The sequence below is a fragment of the Capra hircus genome, chromosome 29 (genome assembly GCF_001704415.2).
Source record: "Capra hircus breed San Clemente chromosome 29, ASM170441v1, whole genome shotgun sequence".
Taxonomy (NCBI): domain Eukaryota; kingdom Metazoa; phylum Chordata; class Mammalia; order Artiodactyla; family Bovidae; genus Capra; species Capra hircus.
Window position 1 is genome coordinate 37,559,382 of NC_030836.1, and position 23,378 is coordinate 37,582,759.

Consider the following 23,378-nt stretch of genomic DNA (forward strand, 5'->3'; position numbering starts at 1 on the left):
ATGTGAACTGAGGTGGGTCATTCAGGGAACACCCTTGATCTCTAATGGCTCCAAGCTTCTTTCTTTACTAGAAGATACCTTCAGGATATAAAACCCTAGGACAGGTAGCTTAGACTCCCTCACTAGGTATAGAAGCCTTAATGAAGAAAGTTGTCAGGCTAAGACCATCAAAGAAGTGGGAAGGGAAAGACCTAGGGTGAGAAAGAGAGAACTGATGACTTCTGATTTCTTGGGTCCAGTCACTGAGATCTTTGCATTTGCTCTGAGTCTTGTGTCCTTGATTCCCAGAATCATTTCAATGAGTCTCCCTTTTCCTTGAAGCCAGTTGGAGTAGGTCTTCTCTCAATTTTGATTCAGACTTGGTTCTAGATACTTCACTCCCAGTCACAAACAGAGGCAACCATTTGTTTCGGCACCATTAAGAGTGAAACCCTTTATTCTTTACTGAGAATAGGGTGAGCAGACCATCAAACACAGTTTGCCAGCATCCTGGGAGGCAGTGCCCAAAGTGTGAGTGAATGTGTGTTAGCAGCGTCCTTATTGATTCCTGAAGGACTCCAAGTATTTACACTGCCTGTGCCAGGCCAAACCTGTCATTTCCTTGATTAAAGACTGAGAAATACATCCTCAGGAAGATGTCACCCAGGACCCAGGTCTCTGTAGATGGACTCACAGTGTTCTCTTGAAAGGTGGGAAAGCAGTGGCCTCTAGAATCCTGGGGGAGTCAGAGACACACACCAGTCAGCATGAGCCCTTACCAGTGACTCCCCCCAGTATCCAGACCCAACACAAAACTATCTATTATTTCCCTCTTTTGGTAAATATCAAGTGGTTTTCTCAGCAGCATGATATATGAGAGTTCATCCAAAACCAAAGAGGGCCAAGACACGAGGTTGCTATGAGGAAGGGTGTGGTGAGTGGAGGATTGGGAGTTGGAGATACAGAGGAATGAAAAACAACAAAGTCCTACTGTAGAGCGTAAGGAACTATATTCAAATTTCAGTGATAAACCACATGAAAAATAATAATGGAATATATATTTTTTATGTGTATAACTGAGTCACACTGCTGTGCAGCAGAACTTAATGCAACACTGAAAATTAGCCACACTTCAGTATAATTTTTTCAAAAAGAACAAGTGTGTCCATAGCTCTCCTCATTCCCTGTTTCTTTCCTTCTGACTCCTGCTCCTTGTTTTCCCTGCAGAGAATGCTGGTTCTCCTCTTGCATCACACAATCCATACTTAATTAAAAAGTTTATTTTTTGTTGGATTATAGCTGATTAACAGTATTCTGAGTTTCAGGAGGACAGTCAAAGGACTCAACCGCATGTATCCGGGTATCTTGGTCTCAAAGACACTGCTCCCATGCAGACTGTCAAATAACTGAGTGGAGTTCCCTGTGCTATACAGCAACTTGTTTTTGGTTATCCATCTTAAATAGAGCAGTGCCCACAACACTTTATTGAATACTTAACTCTAGAACTCTGCAAAGCCTCCTTTAGCCCACACTCACTCTCTTCAGCCACTCCAGGCTTGGTTGGGTAAAGTACTCTTGTTCCCCATCCCCACTGGTCAGTCCATAGACCTTCTCACTCCCAGTAAGTCCCCAGAGCCACAGTGCAGACCACCTTGAGATGTCATTTGCATGGAATCCAGTGCAGTTTTGCCTAGAACCAAGCAACCCTCCATATGGTTTAATGAGTTTGTGGTTTTAGAATTCCTGAAATTCACTTCCTTCCTCAAAGCCTTCCTAGAGTCCATCAGCCTGCTCTGAACTCCCACTGGGAGCTGGCATGAAGCCTCCACCCAGTGCCAGGGCTGAGCAGTCACAGTGAACTCTTTATTCACATTGGCATCCATCCTCCCCACAGAGGGGTCTGGTACCCCAACTCACAAAGGATGCACCTGGCTGGAGCAAGGGGAAGATGCAGCCAAGAACTAGGCTGATCATGTAATTTATCATCCAAATCAGGAAAACTTTGAGAAGGGAAGAGAGCCTGTTAACTTATGCTGGGACATCACACTGGGACTGTCCCCAGCCAGTCTCCTTGTAACATGGCCTATTTCAGGGAATGCTAGAGCTGAATTTCATGTTCATGCACCTAAGTGTTCAGATTGAATTGAAGCTCTTTGAGGACTGAGGACCTCAGTGTTTCCCTCTCCCTGACTCCCACCATGCCATATGGTGAGACCTCTCCACATTTATTTCAAGAAGTTCAGTGTCCCACATGGCCCTTTACTCTCAAGTGATTGGTTTAGTGTGAGACACTGGCTCAGCCACAGGGCTCAGCATCATCTGTAGTGGTTTGACATGGCCTCCAGAGGGTGTGCTCCTCTGAGTAGCAGCCCAAGGGTTCCTGCAAGCTCCAGTCTGAGAACCAACCCTCAGCATTGTCCCCTCACCTTGAGAATGTAGCCTCAAGTTGGCACTGGGTAGTTGATGCCATTGATGGTGAAGATAATAGAGGGCAGAGTATTGACCACAGAACAATAAACGTAGTGCTGTTAGAGAGAGAGGGTGAGAGGTTGGTCCTGGTTATCCTTGTTGTGTGTGGAGACTGGGAGTGACCCTGAGGCATGACCCTTCACCTTGGAACCCCGTGGCTTGGAGCCGATGAGATTCTGTATGGTATCAGCCAGAGTTTCTGGGCCTTTGATGCATGTTGCCCTGGTGTCAACAACGGCCTTGCAGCCTCCAGAACAAGCAATAATCTTTCTTTTCAAGAAGATGCTGAGAGACAAAGGAAGAAAGCGGCCATCAGGGTCACTCTGAGCCTCCCCAGACTTGTCCCCTTCCTGACTGTTTCTTAAATCGCCCTTCGTCTCTCGCTCGTTTTCCTTTGCTCTTGACACAGCACTGTTCTTGACATCCTCAAATGCAGTACTTGAATACACCAGGATGTTTTGTACCGTGACACAAGCTGGTCTTCCTTCCTAGAAGACTCCACTCCACTTTGACTAGCAAATTTCTTCTCATCTTCCAGATTCCAGCTTAATTGTATTATTTTCAGGAAGACTTACCCCTGGTGTTTATCAGTCTCCTGTCTTGGTCACTCCCTGTAGACCCTTCCTCATGTCTTCTGCTGCTGCTGCTGCTAACTCACTTCAGTCTTGTCTGACTCTGTGCGACCTCATAGAGGGCAGCCCACCAGGCTCTGCTGTCCCTGGGATTGTCCAGGCAAGAGACTGGAGTGGGTTGCCAGTGCCTTCTCCTCTTCATGTCTAGCATGTAGCAAAGTCAAAATTCACTATGTGGGTGTGTCACTGAATTTACATCTGCCTTCTTAGATGTGAGGGCGAGTTTTATTCTCCTTGCCTCCCTCAAGTGCCTGGTACACAGTGGATGCTCAATGCTTGTCTGTTCAATGAGTTAAAGAAGACTCAGAAAACAATAAGAAACATCCAGAGAGTTGTATCTTGTGGGGAACAAATAACGGGTCGCACACAGAATGAAGATGGAGATTTGCAGGGACAGTAGATTCTCATAGTAGCGGGAGAGACACCTCTGGGAGAGGGTGTCTCCCAGCACTGCTCCTACAATCAGCTCAGACCCTGAGATCCTGGCCAGGAAATACATGACTAGCTCACAGAAACTCCCAAAGGGCAGGTGAGCTTTTGTCTGAGGGTATGACACAGAATCCTATCAATTACGCCTCTTGTCCTCAGGTCACTCCTAGATCCCACCTTCCTGATTCTCTTTAATAGCCCCTGTTCCACTGTGTGCCCAAGAACTTGGCATGTCTATTTTTTAGTTGCTTTCACGTCTTAAGACTGCAGCCAACCTCTCTCCACTGCTGGGTAGTTGCTCCCTAAGAAGACTAGTTTTCCCCATTTTCTCAGGACTGTCCCTGTTTTTTAACTGACATTTATCTGTACTGAGAACTTCCCATGTCCTAGGTATCCCTGGACAGTTGGTCATCTTATCATAACTCTGTTCTCAATGGAGATATTCTCCCTGATCCTCTGTTCACCACACTGTAGAGTCCTCTAACCATGATAACCACCGCAAAGGGCAGTGGGTGTAGCCTTCTCAGAGCTACACAGACCTCTCTGGTGCCTTTTAGGACCGTGGTCAGAGCCAGGCTCAGAAGGCCTGGGGATTATGAACGCATGGGTTGCTTGTGTATATATGTGCTTGTGTCTTTGTTTGTATGTGTGTTTGCATGTGTCTCTGTGTGTAGTTGTGTGTCTCTGACTAGCTATGCATGTTTTTATATGTCTCTGTGTAGGTTTATATGTGTCTGCTTGTGTGTTTCCATGTGTCTGTGTGTCTGTCTCTGTCGTTGAAGGTGGTGTATATGTCTGTGTGACTGTGTGTCTGAGAATGCATTTGTGTGTGTCTGCCTTTGTCCACATACAGTAGTGGGAGCATCACTTAGGTTGACCCTCAGAGGGAGAGGCTTACCGGTCTGTGCATACAATCCAGTCAACCTCTTGGATCAGTGGTACCCAGCTGATCTCTCCCTTGTAGTAGCAGTGGTCCACCCCACCAAACATCACCACACTGCCCTCCCACTTGTCTCTGTAGAGAGAACTGAGGGTGGGACCCTTGGAGGACAGAAACAACAGCACTGCCTGAGAGCTGTGCTTGTCCAACCATCAACGTCCTAATAATATCCCCATATACAGATGCAGAAATAGCATCTAGAAGAGATAGAGATCCAGATTGAGGTCTTTTACTGTCTCATCTGTGGCACAGAGGAGGTTAAAAGCTGAATCACTTGTCTGAGCTCCACCCACTATGTCTTCTGAAGAAGCCCTGGACCTCCTGTGACCTGAGTGCTCAAACACCCTCAGAGGACATGGTGCTGAAGTATTAGGCTTTCCCCTTGTCCATCTTGTCATTTTTCAGGAAAATCAAGGCCTGGGAGTTCTAAGGCTGTGGGTTCAGTTCACCCAGACTTGGCTCCACTGGCCTGTGACCTCGACTGTCCAAAGGACCGCACACTCAGAAGGAACCCCACCTCTGCTCTCCCTGTATTGAAATGCCTAATATTTCTTGAACAAGGCGTCCCACACTTTTGTGTCTCACACTTTCATTTCTCACTGGCTTAACAAATTGGGGAGCTGATATAGGGGTCTCTTTTAAATGCTAATGAGGAAGGAAAGATGTCCACCATCCTTCTCCTTCCTTTCTTATCAAACTCATAAGCAAATCGTATTGCTTTTTCCTCCAACTCTTTTCTTGTTGCCTTCCATTAGCCTCCCTCATAACTCACACAGCTACACAAAGTTACTGGTCTTGAGCCCAGGAGTAGGGTTGTATTCCAATAAAATTTTATTTATAAAATCCAGCGGTGAAGCCAGGTAGGGCCCTGGGACCATAGTCATCCTTAGTTCTATTACTCTCAGGATACTTCTTTATCAAGTGTTCTATAATTTTTGTGCAACTGAGAGCATCTTACAACTAATTTGGAGAAAGCAATTGTCCATCTCAGACTTACTTGCTCAAGTAGAAAGCAAAAACAGGCTCAGAAGTGGCACCTTCATTCTTCAGCTTGTCAAAGATGGGGATGGCTCCAGAGAAGGATATATTGGGATAGTTCAAGCCCAGGACACCATCAAATCGTCTGCCCTCAAACTCGTTCTGCCACACTTAGACCAAATGGCTGGTCAGTACTTACAAGGTCCCCAGTCTGTGGGAGAGAAGAGTGTTCCCACTTACAGATACATGAAGTGGAGTTAGGACTGGGCTGGGGTGCATTGCTGTTAGATCCTTAGAGAAGAATTGAGGCTGGGCTCTGTCTTTGAACGAACAGAGTCGGTTAGAGCAAGGTGGAAGGGGAACTTGGGTTCCATTTGAGAGAGGCTATGAATTTTAAAACATCTGCCCCTCTGGAAAACACCACCTGAGTGAGTCAAAGTGGCCTCGTGGCTTCTGTCCAAGTGGGGCAACCAAGAGTCAGGCCAGGTCTCACTGATGCCACCTTATGGATAAAAATGTCAAGAATAAGAGAGCCTTCTCTTTGGCATCACTGTGACCCAATGACAGGAATGGACTGTATTCTTTGTTATGTACTGTGGATTGTACATCTGTCCAAGAAGACAAGCCAAAAACACTATCTTGCTTACAGGGTTCTATGAAATTACTGCCTGGGTTATTTACTTTTGGGGATATGTGTATATTTCTGTGAGTATGTATGAGAAAGAGAGAGAGGCAAATCACTCAAGTATTTTGGGGGAGGCAGGCCATAGGTTTATTAGACTCTCAAGTGTCCTCTAGAGTGAGAACTCATTTATCAGGCCCCTTGACTTCTGAGGCCTCCAGTTTCCCACTCTGGATACCTGAAGCCCTTGACTGCCACCTGGGTCCCCAGATCAGTTTTATCCTGTCCCCAAACACCCCACAGCAATTTCAGTCCTGAAAAGCCAGCGTAACTCCACCTTTCCAACATGTATGCTCTCAGCAAGGCCCTTGCTGTCTGGACCTCAGTTTCCTCATACGTCTCATGAGCTAATCAGAGTAGCTGCTGTGTGGGGTTGTTGCAGAATTAAACCAGTTATCACCTGAAAATGGCTGAAACAGTCTATGAATATAAATATGGGTGCTTTTTTACTGTCTTCTTGCTCCCAACAAAATGAATCTTGAACTGCTCATGGGCAGAGGAGCTGCAAGTCCACACCTCAAGACACTCTGTTTGTTAGCTTATCCATTTACTCGTGTGTCACCATGGGCACTGCTTCGCCAGGGACAGGATCCTGTGGGTAAGATGACCAATATCTATGGGAGTTAGGCCAGGCAAGGTCCTGCCAAATGGTACTGCATCAGTTTTGCAAGCAGATATCACTCCATATCCCGTCCTGACTCAGCTTCTCTTTACATATTACCAGAATAGTGTCATAAGCAAGAAATCCCTTCATGCTCCCGGATCCATAGGCGATCTTGAAGGTCTTTTGGGTAGGCTGGAAGGTGGAAGACTTGTAATATCTGAAGCTAAATGGTGTAGCTTCAGACTCAAGAGATGAGTGTCATCAGGTGCCAAGGTTGGAAACCGGGCAGCAGGGCAAGTGAAGGATGGCCCGGGTACGGGGTGTGTGTACTCACAGCAGGCTGGACTGGGGCAAAAGAGGGAGGGCACCCACAAGTCAGATGAGCTTGTGTCAAAGATAACCTGCAATTCCTGAGAGGGTGTTCCAATGGTGATTTTACCTATGTATAGCATCTATATGGAGAAGGAGAGAGTGGGTTAGTGCAGAACTGGTTACCGTCTGTTTCCACACTGATGTCTCCCTCTGGTTCATATATCTTTGAGATCATTTTCCAATCACTGTGAAGCTCACAGCCTTTTTGTCACAGAGGTGCTTGCATTTTATTTTATTTTTCCTGTGCTACATTGTATGCAGGATATTGATTCTATGACCAGGCGTTGAAATGGTACCTCTTGCATTGTAAGCGCATAACCACTGGACCTCCAGGAACTTTGGACACCCAGGGAAGTCCTGGTGCCTTCATTTGAGAAATTCTGTAGTCTTTTCAAATGCAGCCTTGGCACCCCCTTCTCCAGGAGAACCTTCTTGATCAACCCCAGGCACTAACACTAAACTGAGACCACATTTGAGCAACACCACACAAGTGACCCTTTCATTTGACATGTATTTACTGTTTCCCTATCTCTCAGGCTGACATGGGTATTCTTGAAGACAAATAAGCCCTTTTTCTAATCTAAAAACAGTAAGCATTGTGTTAGATTCTTATGGCCTTACACGGAATACGGGTTCAGTAACTTTTTCCTGCAATGGTTCTTGCATCTGAGGAAACTGAATTCCTCTGCCTGGTTATTCACAATTGCTTTGCAGTTGGTTCTACCTTCAGATCAGAGATGGTTCATTCTTCATCTGTAACTAGACTTCTTGACTCCCTTAGATCAGAAGGAGCTGCTGCTGCTGCTGCTGCTACAGCTAAATCACTTCAGTCGTGTCCAATTCTGTGCAACCCCATAAACAGCAACCCACCATGCTACACCATCCCTGGAATTTTCCAGGCAAGAACACTTGAGTGGCTTGCCATTTCCTTCTCCAATTCAGGGAAGTGAAAGTGAAAGTGAAGTTGCTCAGTCGTGTCCAACTCTTAGCTACCCCATGGACTGCAACCTACCAGGCCTCCCCATTTTGGGGGTTTTCCAGGCAAGAGTACTGTAGTGGGTCATCATTGCCTTCTGCTCAGAAGGAACAATCTCCCTCAAACTAATGACATCTCTTTGACATAGAAATGGATGTTTTCCTGCCACATGGTAATTTCTGGGCCCAGTCATCAAAACCAACAGTTGAGGATGAGAGTGCATTCTCCTATGCGTGGGCCCCCTTTTGTTCACTGTTTCTGCCTCCTGCAGTATCCCCAACCCCAACATCACATGGGGCATCTCCAGATGAGCCCCAGTGCTAGGCTAGAGCATCACGTGGTGCTGGGGAGTACCATCCTCTCAAAACACTCACATCCATGATGTTCCTCAAAGGGTGAATATCTTAGATATATTCTTTCACTGAACTTTTGAGAAAGAAAACAAAAAAGATGCTACAATTAGCTATCAGTTTTAAGATATAACTGTCTTAGTAATGGCACTGTACTTTCCACTCATTTTTATGAGTTACCTTATTATAAGAATTTTATGCATAATCCATGGCAAATACATAGGTTTGAATAAAGATTCTCTTCTGTAATTTTGGGTAAGCCATGTAACCATGTGTGGTCTCTCTCAGTCTCCCCTTTGGTATAATGGTGGAATATAATGATTCAAACCCTTCAAATATGATATCTTGTGGATAAGGGAAGTGATGGATATAAGGTGCCTGATAAATAGGAAGTCTCAACAATGACAACCACTAGCATTGCTGTTGCCACCCCACTGTACCCTTGTCACAGAAGCTCAGGGAAAAAGGTAGAAGGGGGATTCCTATCCTCTTTTACAAGGGAGGAATTTGAAATGCAAGAGGCTTGTGAATGGCTGTGGTCACACTGATTGTCAGATATAAAACAGTGTATAAATAGCTCTCCCCATCTTTCTCCAAGTTGAAAGAGAAGGAGAGTTAAAGGAAGAATCCAGGAGATAGGGCACAAGTTCAGGAAATGTAGAAAATTACAAGAAAAGTTAAAAGAAAACACCACAGAGAGAAATACACTCAGACTTCCAAAGGGATGGAGAGATAAGTGATAGTGATACAGAGATGCAGACATAGAGATATACACATGGAAGTAAAGAGGGAACAAAGAACATGCTAAATAAAACCTAGAAAAGTGCTATTCCCCCTGACCACACCTACATCTGCATTGACTGTGCACTCAACAATTGCAAGGAGTTCCAATTTCAATAGGTCATGCCATGACTGGACCCCAGAGTTGTGCAACTATGCAAATCTACACCAAGAATCTTGGGTCCCACAGTTCCTATAGCAAGGTACTTATCAATGTTTAAGGGCTGAACTTTAAGATTGTCAGGGAAATACTGCATTCCATTCTAAACTTGATGAGTAGAATAATAATCAGATGAAAAGAAAAGCCACAGAAAGGAAGATGATGTGGCTTACAGTCTCCATACTTACATGACTCTGCAATCTGAGACAGCCACCAGGTAGAGGAGCACAGGCCACTTCATGCTTCTTTCCTGGCTCCAAGAACTCAGGGAAGTTCAGGTTCTTAGCATGTAGTGGTGACTGGGAGCCGCTAGTAATATATATGCTCTAACATGCCCTAGTTTAGCCCTTTAGGCCAATAATAGGTCTGAAAAAAACAAAAGTTCTCAATAAAATCTTTATCATCATCAGTGTCCTTGGTGAGTGGATTTTGAAGCTTCACAGAATACAGAGAATTGAACTGTAATCTCTTCCTTGAAGGTTGGCTGGAAAATCATACTGATCTGCATGGACATCTCAGAAAATGGATAACCTTGCCTAGTTGGAAAAAATACTGTTAAGAACATGATAAAAATTGATATTAAGGGCCATGCTCAACATTCTTGGTTTCATGTCATCTTCCTAGCCACTTCATGAGATATGCATTGCTGTCTTCATTGGCGAGGATATTGCTAGGAAGATAAGTTGTCAAATGGCAAAGCGAAGACTTCAGGGACAGCCCAGGGACATACAATTGGCTTTAGGTAATGGCTCTGATGGCAGACATCACAGGTGCCTATGATGCCAGGCTGCATCAAAGATTTAGGGCAGAGCAGTACTTCAATTGCGTGGTTTCAATTTTGGAAGAAATGTCATATGCATCCAAAAGATAATTTATAGCATCCAACAAACATAAAAGGAAGAACTGTGTGCTAGGTTCTGGGTTAAAGACTTCAAAGTCAAAGTTGATGAAGACAAAGTAGTCTTTATCTTAAGAGACCTAGCAGTCTAGTTCTCACAAAGTCCTGGCCCCAGCAGGCAGAGATATGATACCAGGAGTAGGTGGCCATGTTGAACCCTGGGCCACACAGGCCTTACCACTGGGAGCAGCCATTCCTCCACTTCACCCATTCTGGAAAGCAGGCCAGTTGGCCATGTTTTCAAGAGAATTTGAAGTTTGGATATTTATGTATAATCTACTTATTTTAATGTTAGCAACTAATTTTTTTCCTAAAAAACAGTGGTAACGAAATCTCCACAGTGATGTGCTGGAATCAGGCTTCAGTCTCTGCAGGTTTTTATTTCTCGCCTAGAGTTGGGAGTGCACTGGGGTCAGAGAGAAATTTAATTCATGTTGGTTGATTTACAAAGAGACTGAATGCATACTGAACATGTGTATTTCCTTTCTATTTATAAAGAAAGATCACCAGGGACATGCAAATCAACAAAATATAACTGCTGAAGACAAATGGATATATATCGGAAATGATTTCCCCCTAGGGTCTATGTAATGAAAAATTTTGTCTGCCAAACCAAACATACAAAAAATAATTTTGAAATGTCTTCCCAACCAAAGAAGACAAAACTACTGTGGCAGTCAAAGTAATGACAATCATGTTTACTGACTCAGCCAGCCCTCCAGGGCCTACTCTTACATGAAATCTATCCATGGCTGTCCTTTGAATACAATAGGAACCTCTCCTTTGGCCAGGTGTGTTTAGATGGGGCACTGTGACTTAATCCTCATTTTTGCATGTTGTTTAAATTCAGTTCTGGTGGTTAAATCCCAACAGGGGGAATGTGACATCACTAACAAATGACACACATATATGCCCTTAGAACTATGGTGTTGAAGAAGACGAGAGTCCCTTGGACTGCAAGGAGATCAAAGCAGTCCATCCTAAAAAAAAATAAAATAAAATCAGTCCTGAATATTCACTGGAAAGACTGATGCTGAAGCTGAAGCTCCAATTATTTGCCCACCTGATAGGAACACCTGACTCATTGGAAAATACCCTGATGTTAGGAAAGCTTGAAGGCAGAAAGAGAAGTGGAAGACAGAATGAGATGGTTGGATGGCATCACCAAGACGATGGACATGAGCTTGAGTAAGCTCCGAGAGTTGGTGATGTTGGGAAGCCTGGCATGCTGCAATCCATGGCGTTGCAAAGAGACGGACACCGCTGAAAGGACTGAACTGAACTGAACAAATGAGAACAAAGAGACTGATAAATCTAATTGCAGCAAGTTGGTGACTAGCTGCCCATAACAACACATTACTTAAGTATCTTTAAAATTCAGAATTATGACTACATTCAGAGTGGAATATCTTCTAAGGAAAAACAAAAATACTGCCCATCCAAAACAAAACCAAAGAAAATCAAAAGAAAAACAGGAAAGAAATCTGAAGGTCCCCAGTGAATAAGTGGTTGGAGGACCACATGCTCCTTACTCCAACTCATCTCTTGTCATCTGAAAACCGTCCCCCACACCTTACAAACTTACCATCCCCTTCCGCCCCCCAACCCCCCCCCCCCGGCCCCCACCATCTGCATCTCCATTACCCTGCTAAGCTGAGTCAACTAGCTGGAGATGTTAGTGATTCAGGACAGGTTCTAGAAGCAGAAGCAATGTGGGCATTTTTAGAAAGAATGAACTGGGCAGACCCGTCCTTGGTTTTCCCTTCTGTAGTGCCATCTGCATGTGAGGGATTGGGCCTGGGTAGAGAGGAAGCCACAAGTGGGACTGCATGGATATTTCCAAGAGAAAGGAGGAATTCAGAACCCAGGAACCAGGATGTGGGCAGCTTGCACAGGAAGCAGAAGGGAAGAAAGAAGCACTGGGAAAAGAATAGGGCCTACCTGAGGGCCAGACCTACCTGAGTCTTCTGCTTAAACTTGGAGGTCACATGCTTCCTGTTGGAATTCCTGCTACAGATGTGGAGGGGAGAGAGCTGAGTCACAGGGAGAGGTACACCTTCCCCAGAGCCCTTTGATTCCACTCTAAGTGTGGGTATCATCCCAAGCCAGAGAGCAAATGGCAGGTCATCCAAAAGATGACCTACTTTAAATAGTATCTAAAACACTACAAGATTTGTCGAAGAGTCCTGGCATATCTAGTTCCCCGAGTTTTTTAGCAGAGATGATTCATCAGCTTAATTTGGGTTTCTGCTGAGAAATCTACAAACGTCCCCATGGGTGACTTCTGACTTTTAAGTACCTGATCTCATCCCACAGAACCTAAATGATGGTAAGTTCCTGTAGGCAAGGCCTCTAAGGTCGTCGGTGTCATAGCAGTTGTGTGCCAAGTGGTCTACCACTCCCAGTTCTGATCCCAGGACCCATGAACATCACCAGACAGTAACAGGCTGCTACCCAAAGAGGCAGCCTCAGCATCCTCAGCAACAGGCACCTCTGAGTCTCTTGTCCACTGATTGGCACTGAGCTTCAGCCTGGAACAAGTGTTCTGGAGCAAGTCCAGTCTTCCTCATCCAAGAGGTGGGAAACTGAACCCTGGGTTGTATGACTCACTCTAAAGCTGCATATATGTTAGTGAAGACTTGGGACCCAGGAACTCTGGTTCTTAGACTAGGAGACTTATAGGAAGGTTAAGATGAGAGAAAACGCCATTGCATTCACTGCTGGACAGCTCTCAGATATATGCAGGCACCAGAATGGAAATTCCTTTCCCGTTGCCCCTCAAGTCTGGTTCTGAATTTATCAGCAGACCTACCTTCTTGTAGGAGCAGGAAAGCAATACTGCATACTGTTTCTTCTGGGTTCCAGGCACAGTGGAGAGCCCCAGCTGTAGTGACCCAAGGAGGCCATCGTGCAGGTGGTGACTGACTCACTCCCAACTTAGAATCCCCAGAGCTACCCCTCCTCATTTAGACAACACAGACATTTGGGTGACTGGATAACATGAACCTCCATTCACAGTGAGAAGCATCCTCTTCTCAGCCTTCTGGCAACTTAGATAAGTGTCGTATTTTTCCTCAGGGAACCATTGGCTGAGGGAGGCTGAGGTCTGAGACTAGCCTGGATGCAGGGGAATATGTTCTCTCTTTGATGCCCCAAATAGACCTTGGAGATTCAAAGGCCTTGAGAGAATTACAATTACCCTTATGTTTCTTAGGAACCTTATGAATCTGGTTGGAGAACAAGGACAGAAACTCAGGACAAGGCTGGGCATCTCTGGGTCCCAGCTGACTGTGAGTTGAGTTCCAACCACGAGGCTTCACAGTCAGGTGCTGATGTTATTCACAAGCCACCTTTGAAGAAGCAAAAGAGGAAAGAATTTTTGGTCAGAGTGCAGTGTGGTTAAAGGGGCATGGGAATCACACAGGGCAAGATGAAACAAGAGGCATTATTTGTTTCTTTGCTCTATCAGTTACTTTACATTTCTAGTTCTGAGAACAAGTACATGGAGATAGTCAGAGGCATTTGATGGTGCCCGTGGCACGTGATGCTCCTGGTGATAACCAGTTTGTGAACACATCCCTGAGTCCTGAGCACATTCAGACTCGTGATAACCCAGGTTCTCCCTTCTTGGGAAGGCTGGCATGGCTCATTGCTGCTAACTCACAACTGAAGCATGGGATGAGGTCATGGTGGTTGACCTGTAGGCTTAGTTCCAAGGATGGAAGGAAGATTGGCAGTGGAACGGTAGCCATTCATTAAACTTGGTTACACTGGTCCTTCAGTTCAGTCTCTCAGTCGTGTCCAACTCTTCGACCCCATGAGTTGCAGCATGCCAGGCCTCCCTGCCCATCACCAACTCCCGGAGTTCACTCAGACTCACGTCCATCGAGTCCGTGATGCCATTCAGCCATCTCATCCTCGGTCGTCCCCTTCTTCTCCTGCCCCCAATCCCTCCCAGCATCAGAGTCTTTTCCAACGAGTCAACTCTTCGCATGAGTTGTCCTAAGTACTGGAGCTTCAGCTTTAGCATTATTCCTTCAAAAGAAATCCCAGGATTGATCTCCAACAGAATGGACTGGTTGGATCTCCTTGCAGTCCAAGGGACTCTCAAGAGTCTTCTCCAACACCACAGTTTAAACGCATCAATTCTTCGGTGCTCAGCCTTCTTCACAGTCCAACTCTCACATCCATACATGACCACAGGAAAAACCATAGTCTTGACTAGACTGACCTTAGCCGGCAAAGTAATGTCTCTGCTTTTGAATATACTATTTAGGTTGGTCATAACTTTTCTTCCAAGGAATAAGTGTCTTTTAATTTCATGGCTGCAGTCACCATTTGCAGTGATTTTGGAGCCCCCAAAAATAAAGTCTGACACTGTTTGTACTGTTTCCCCATCTATTTCCCATGAAGTGAAGGGATCGGATGCCATGATCTTCGTGTTCTGCATGTTGAGGTTTAAGCCAACTTTTTCACTCTCCTCTTTCACTTTCATCAATAGGCTTTTTAGCTCCTCTTCACTTTCTGCCTTAAGGGTGGTGTCATCTGCATATCTGAGGTTACTGATATTTCTCCTAGCAATCTTGATTCCAGCTTGTGTTTCTTCCAGCCCAGTGTTTCTCACGATGTCCTCTTCATATAAGTTAAATAAGCCGGGTGACAATATACAGCCTTGATGTACTCCTTTTCTTATTTGGAACCAGTCTGTTGTTCCATATGCAGTTCTAACTGTTGCTTCCTGACCTGCATACAGATTTCTCAAGAGGCAGGTTAGGTGGTCTGGTATTCCCATCTCTTTCAGAATTTTCCACAGTTTATTGTGATCCACATAGTCAAATGCTTTGGCATAGTCAATAAAGCAGAAATAGATGTTTTTCTGGAACTCTCTTGCTTTTTCCATGATCCAGCAGATGTTGGCAATTTGGTCTCTGGTTCCTCTGCCTTTTCTAAAACCAGCTTGAACATCAGGGAGTTCACGGTTCACGTATTGCTGAAATTGGCCCTTAGCAGGGGCTATTTCCCACATCTCGAATGTTTTTCTCCCAGCTTTTTGCATGGCCAGGTCCTTCTCAACATGAAGCATCATCTCAAATGAGTCTTTCCCATGCTTGCTTTCCCTGGCCACTCCACTCTCACAAGCACTGACCCTGAACCAAAAAGTGCCTAGACACTTCCCTCCATCAAAACAATAATTATAGTTACCAACGGTGAAAGGTGAGAGAGGGATAAATGGAGAGTTTGAGATTAATATATGTATACTACTTTATTTAATAGATAATCAACAAAGACCTACTCTACAGCATAGGAATTCTGCTCAATAGTCTGTAATATCCTGTATGGGAAAAGAATCTAGGAAAGAATGGATACATGTCTGTATAAGGTAATTAATTTCTCATAGAACAAATGTTAATATGATGCTGTAAATCAAATATACTACTATATAGATTAAAAGCTGATTGATTTCTAACACAACTGATATTAATACAATGCTGTAAATCAGCTATACTATTATATAGATTAAAAGCTGAGGTTTTTTTTTTTTTTTTTTTTTAATGCTTACATGTAGAGACCCATGGATTTATTTAGACTTTCAGGATTTCAGATATGATGCTGGAGATGGCAGAAATCAGGACATTTTCTGAGGTTTCATTTTCCTGAGCTTTGGAGTCTTTTGTTTCTAGTGTTACCTTTGATTTCTCTTTGGAGGATCTAATACAAGGGCTTGGAGACACCAGCTGGGTGTTAGTTGAAGGATGAGAGGGTGGTGCTAGTGGGAGAGTGAAATCCCAGCTCACTAGGATTGGGGCACATTTGAGGCACAACTTACATCCCAAGTTCCTTGTGAAAACAGGCTCTTGCTTCCCTTTCCATGACTTACATGATATCAGACTCAGACTGGTTTCATCCTTTTTCATGCCCTGCTTTCCCTGAAACCTCACTGGTTTCTCTGCCAGATTTTTGTTTTAATTTTTTTAAATTTTGGCTGCACTCTGTCTTTTTTGCTTCTCAGGTCTTCTGTATTTGCAGCGAGTGGGGGCTACTCTGCAATTGCAGTGCACTGGCTTTTCAATCCTGTGCTTCTCCTGATGTAGATCAGTCTCTAGGGCACTCAGGCTCAGTAGTTTTGGCCTACTGGGTTAGTTGCCCTGGGGCATTTGCCATCTTCCCAAACAAGGCCTCAAACGCATATCTTAAGCACTGGCTCAGAAGGGAAAACCCTCTGGAAGGAATTTGAAATAAATCACTTTTACATGAAACTTGGCACCATGCCCTATTTATGAGGAGAATGAGAGAGGATTGTCCCTGCTTCAAGCCACCTCCTGAGTTCAGGACTGATTGAAGTTCCCCTCCCAATGGTTCCTACAGGATCTTGAAGCTGTCCTGACATATGGTTTGTTCTTTCTTCAGTTTCTGAATCCCACACTAGAGCACAGCTTCCAGAGGGCAGGGCTGTCACTTGACTCACTTCTAAGTATACATCAGTAGATACTGTCTCATTCAGACCCTAATGTCAAGACAAGACTAACACAAAGTTCAGTTATTCTATTATGAGTGTTAGGTTACAGGTTCAATGAGTGTAATCAAACCCTAAATAACATTATTTTAAATACAATACCACTTCAACTCTCTTTCATATAATGTTGTGCAGGTCTCTCCACAGAGATGAGGTACTTCTTTCTTGTCATATCTTCCACCTGTGCTATTTACTTCTCATCTAACGTGGCTGCTCCAGGTGCTGTCATTACATCTGCATTCCAGCTAGTGGGACAGAAATAAATACTTCAATTTGGAAGTGACATATCAACTCTACTCAAATTCCACTGGCCAAGGTATCTTCCATGTTCATGGAAAACTTGGGGGTTGTGGGCATACAGAAGGGCAGGGGAATGTGATCCTACTTCAGAACAGTCATGAGGAGTAACAAGGGCCATCACCCTTCATTCATATCCCTGTATTCATTCTTGTTTGATTCTCCCCACAGAGTTCTTGGTCTGTTTTGGCCTGCAGATATGGTTATGGATGAGGTTATAAGAGAAGACATGATCCAGGCTGTACCAATATGGAGAAAACAAGAAAGGAAAGAAGATAAGAAAGTATAAAAATTTAAAATCTAAAAGAAAGCATGCTTATAATCATAATTTTGCATTTATACAATTTAAGTATAATGGTTGATGAATCAATTTATAAAACAATAAATTGGAGAAATGTAAAACATAAATTTATTCACTAAACCCCCCAAAATTATAAGGCTATATCATATTAAACACATAGCAGTATCAGGATTAAGTTTGGATGCACATTGCAAAAAACTAAAGGAATTACAACTTTAGCAAGATAAACCTGATTTTTCTCTGCCACTGAAACAAAGCTGGAGGTGAGCCAGCCAGAGCTTGGGTGGTATCCATCTCCTAGGTTACATGATTGTCCAATACAATTGCAAGAGGTCCAGCCATCACAACTAAAATCCAGACAACAGTTAGGAAAAAAGTAGGGAAAGGAAGAGTCCCATTTCTCAGCTAAATCAGCTCTTTGAAAGAAATCTTTAAAGAAATCCCTCTTAAAGATCTGCTTGTATCTCATTCAGCAGTCATGACTAAGATCCCGGCTGGGTAGGAAATGCAGTCCTGTAGGTACTGGGCTCATGGCTATATAACAAACTATTTTCAGTTTTGAAAGAGAAGCAGAGAATAGATCATTTTGTAGATAGCCTGCATCGCCTGCTTAAAAGAACAAACTTTTTCTGAATGGATTAGGCTGAACGGCTGGGCACAGTGTGGAAGCCAGGAGAAAGGAACAGCAATGAGAAACAGCTAGATGGACCTGAACTGTGCTCCAGAAAAAAAGAGGCTGACTGGTCAATAGAGATCTTCTAAGGACTAAAGTGAGGATTATACACACCACATGACCCAATTTGGTTTGTAAACTGCTTTTCCAACTCAGGTCCCAAATCTCTCTCAATTTCAGCTTCTATATATCCCTGTCTTTGTTACCTCACATTCTGACCTACCAGTCTCACTTTCCTTATTTCTGTTCACATCACTTCTCCATCTATTCCACCAGCATTGCAACCTCCAGGACTGAGGAGTTAGCAATACTTTCTTGAAGTGGGTAGAAACACAATGACTATTTCTACTTTAATATTTGACCTTATCAAGGTCTTTTGAAGGACTGAGATGGCTAGAATTATGGAGATCTCACGTTTGAGGCCTGGTAAAAAAACATTTATTGTTACATTGGTTGTTGGTTGTGATGCAGTATACATTGTTTCACATGCCTAACCAGCTCTCTTTCCAATTTTTGTTCTATTGTGTCTGATTTTCCTTCGGGTTACATTTCTTTTATTAATTGTCTTAAACAATGAATTATCATGCACCATTGAATAGTTGTCCTGTTTCTTGTCCTTGAATTAATTGAACTTCTATGTTAATGGGTTTAAAGCTTTCATCATATCTGGAAAATTTTCAGCCAGGAATTATGAAGTTCTCTTCTCTATTCTCCTTCTTTCACTTCCTGTGGGATTCCATTTACATATATTTCAGTATTCTTAAAGTTGTTTCGCATGTTTGTGGTGCACAACTAATTGTCTCCCAGAGGCTTTTCATTCCTATTTTCCATGTCTCTATTTAACATACTCAATATTCTTCAGCTTCATGAATTTAGATTATTATTCTAGGAAGCATTTTAATGTTCTTCCCTCCTAATAATGTAATGTATATTTTAACAGTGTTTTTACTAATTGATTTTTCCGTCATTTTGGATATTTTCTTTATTATTATTATTATTATTATTACTCTATTTTACTTTACAATACTGTATTGGTTTTGCCATACATTGACATGAGTCCACCACGGGTGTACATGCGTTCCCAAACATGAACTCCCCTCCCACCTCCCTCCCCATAACATCTCTCTGGGTCATCACCATGCAACAGCCCCAAGCATGCTGTATCCTGTGTCGGACATAGACTGGCGATTCGATTCTTACATGATAGTATACATGTTACAATGCCATTCTCCCAAATCATCCCACCCTCTCCCTCTCCCTCTGAATCCAAAAGTCTGTTATACACATCTGTGTCTTTTTTGCTGTCTTGCATACAGGGTCGTCACTGCCATCTTTCTAAATTCCATATATATGTGTTAGTATACTGTATTGGTGTTTTTCTTTCTGGCTTACTTCACTCTGTATAATCGGCTCCAGTTTCATCCATCTCATCAGAACTGATTCAAACGTATTCTTTTTAACAGCTGAGTAATACTCCATTGTGTATATGTACCACCGCTTTCTTATCCATTCATCTGCTGATGGACATCTAGGTTGTTTCCATGTCCTGGCTATTATAAACAGTGCTGCAATGAACATTGGGGTACATGTGTCTCTTTCAATTCTGGTTTCCTTGGTGTGTATGCCCAGAAGTGGGATTGCTGGGTCATAAGGTAGTTCTATTTGCAATTTTTAAAGGAATCTCCACACTGTTCTCCATAGTGGCTGTATTAGTTTGCATTCCCACCAACAGTGTAGGAGGGTTCCCTTTTCTCCACACCCTCTCCAGAATTTATTGCTTGCAGATTTTTGGATCACAGACATTCTGACTGGTGTGAAGTGGTACCTCATTGTGGTTTTGATTTGCATTTCTCTAATAATGAGTGATGTTGAGCATCTTTTCATGTGTTTGTTAGCCATCCGTATGTCTTCTTTGGAGAAATGTCTATTTAGTTCTTTGGCCCATTTTTTGATTGGATTGTTTATTTTTCTGGAATTGAGCTGCATAAGTTGCTTGTATATTTTTTGAGATTAGTTGTTTGTCAGTTGCTTCATTTGCTATTATTTTCTCCCATTCAGAAGGCTGTCTTTTCACTTTGCTTATATTTTCCTTTGTTGTGCAGAAGCTTTTAATTTTAATTAGATCCCATTTGTTTATTTTTGCTTTTATTTCCAGTATTCTGGGAGGTGGATCATAGAGGATCCTGCTGTGATTTATGTCAGAGAGTGCTTTGCCTATATTCTCCTCTAGGAGTTTTATAGTTTCTGGTCTTACATTTAGATCTTTAATCCATTTTGAGTTTATTTTTGTGCATGGTATTAGAAAGTGATCTAGTTTCTAGATTCTTTTACAAGTGGTTGACCAGTTTTCCCAACACCACTTGTTAAAGAGATTGTCTTTACTCCATTGTATATTCTTGCCTCCTTTGTCAAAGATAAGGTGTCCATATGTGTGTGGATTTATCTCCGGGCTTTCTATTTTGTTCCATTGATCTATATTTCTGTCTTTGTGCCTGAACCATACTGTCTTGATGACTGTGGCTTTGTAGTAGAGCCTGAAGTCAGGCAAGTTGATTCCTCCAGTTCCATTCTTCTTTCTCAAGATTGCTTTGGCTATTCGAGGTTTTTTGTGTTTCCATACAAATCTTGAAATTATTTGTTTTAGTTCTGTGAAAAATATGGCTGGTAGCTTAATAGGGATTGCGTTGAATTTGTAAATTGTTTTGGGTAGTATACTCATTTTCACTATATTGATTCTTCCGATCCATGAACATGGTATATTTCTCCATCTATTAGTGTCCTCTTTAATTTCTTTCACCAGTGTTTTATAGTTTTCTATGTATAGGTCTTTAGTTTCTTTAGGTTGATATATTCCTAAGTATTTTATTCTTTTCATTGCAATGGTGAATGGAATTGTTTCCTTAATTTCTTTTTCTACTTCCTCATTATTAGGATATAGGAATGCAAGGGATTTCTGTGTGTTGATTTTATATCCTGCAACTTTACTATATTCATTGATTAGCTCTAGTAATTTTCTGGTGGAGTCTTTAGGGTTTTCTATGTAGAGGATCATGTCATCTGCAAACAGTGAAAGTTTTACTACTTCTTTTCCAATTTGGATTCCTTTTATTTCTTTTTCTGCTCTGATTGCTGTGGCCAAAACTTCCAAAACTATGTTGAATAGTAGCGGTGAAAGTGGGCACCCTTGTCTTGTTCCTGACTTTAGGGGAAATGCTTTCAATTTTTCACCATTGAGGATAATGTTTGCTGTGGGTTTGTCATATATAGCTTTTATTATGTTGAGGTATGTTCCTTCTATTCCTGCTTTCTGGAGAGTTTTTATCATAAATGGATGTTGAATTTTGTCAAAGGCCTTCTCTGCATCTATTGAGATAATCATATGATTTTTATTTTTCAATTTGTTAATGTGGTAAATTACATTGATTGATTTGCGGATATTGAAGAATCCTTGCATCCCTGGGATAAAGCCCATTTGGTCATGGTGGATGATCTTTTTAATGTGTTGTTGGATTCTGATTGCTAGAATTTTGTTGAGGATTTTTGAATCTATGTTCATCAGTGATATTGGCCTGTAGTTTTCTTTTTTTGTAGTATCTTTGTTAGGTTTTGGTATTAGGGTGATGGTGGCCTCATAGAATGATTTTGGAAGTTTACCTTCCTCTGCAATTTTCTGGAAGAGTTTGAGGAGGATAGGTGTTAGCTCTTCTCGAAATTTTTGGTAGAATTCAGCTATGAAGCCGTTTGGACCTGGGCTTTTGTTTGCTGGAAGATTTCTGATTACAGTTTTAATTTCCGTGCTTGTGATGGGTCTGTTAAGATTTTCTATTTCTTCCTGGTTCAGTTTTGGAAAATTGTAATTTTCTAAGAATTTGTCCATTTCTTCCACGTTGTCCATTTTATTGGCATACAATTGCTGATAGTAGTCTCTTATGATCCTTTGTATTTCTGTGTTGTCTGTTGTGATCTCTCCATTTTCATTTCTAATTTTATTGATTTGATTTTTTCTCTCTTTGCTTCTTGATGAGTCTGGCTAATGGTTTGTCAATTTTATTTATCCTTTCAAAGAACCAGCTTTTGGCTTTGTTGATTTTTGCTATGGTCTCTTTTGCATTTATTTCTGCCCTAATTTTTAAGATTTCTTTCCTTCTACTAACTCTGGGGTTCTCCAATTCTTCCTTTTCTAGTTGTTTTAGTTGTAGAGTTAGGTTATTTATTTGACTTTTTTCTTGTTTCTTGAGGTATGCCTGTATTGCTATGAACTTTCCTCTTAGCACTGCTTTTATAGTGTCCCACAGGTTTTGGGTTGTTGTGTTTTCATTTTCATTCGTTTCTATGCATATTTTGATTTCTTTTTTGATTTCTTCTGTGATTTATCGGTTATTCAGAAGTGTGTTGTTCAACCTCCATATGTTGGAACTTTTAATAGTTTTTCTCCTGTAATTGAGATCTAATCTTAATGCATTATGGTCAGAAAAGATGCTTGGAATGATTTCGATTTTTTTGAATTTATCAAGTTTAGATTTATGGCCCAGGATGTGATCTATCCTGGAGAATGTTCCATGAGCACTTGAGAAAAAGGTGAAATTCATTGTTTTGGGGTGAAATGTCCTATAGAGATCAATTAGGTCTAACTGGTCTAATGTATCATTTAAAGTTTGCGTTTCTTTGTTGATTTTCTGTTTAGTTGATCTGTCCATAGGTGTGAGTGGGGTATTAAAGTCTCCCACTATTATTGTGTTATTGTTGATTTCCCCTTTCATACTAGTTATCATTTCTCTTACATATTGCAGTGCTCCCATATTGGGTGCATATATATTTATAATTGTTATATCTTCTTCTTGGATTGATCCTTTGATCATTATGTAGTGGCCTTCTTTGTCTCTTTTCACAGCCTTTGTTTTAAAGTCTATTTTATCGGAAATGAGTATTGCCACTCCTGCTTTCTTTTGGTCTCTATTTGCATGGTATATCTTTTTCCAGCCCTTCACTTTCAGTCTGTATGTGTCCCTTGTTTTGAGGTGGGTCTCTTGTAAGCAGCATATAGAGGGGTCTTGTTTTTGTATCCATTTGGCCAGCCTTTGTCTTTTGGTTGGGGCATTCAACCCATTTACATTTAAGGTAATTATTGATAAGTATGATCCTGTTACCATTGACTTTATTGTTTTGGGTTTGGGTTTATACACCCTTTTTGTGTTTCCTGTGTAGAGAATATCCTTTAGAATTTGTTGGAGAGCTGGTTTGGTGGTGCTGAATTCTCTCAGCTTTTGCTTGTCTGTAAAGCTTTTGATTTCTCCTTCGTATTTGAATGAGATCCTTGCTGGGTACAGTAATCTGGGCTGTAGGT

At 42.3% G+C, this 23,378-nt stretch overlaps 1 pseudogene; it reads right to left on the reverse strand.

Moving 5' to 3' along the window:
• Positions 566-10,443, reverse strand: LOC102181109 (annotated as a pseudogene).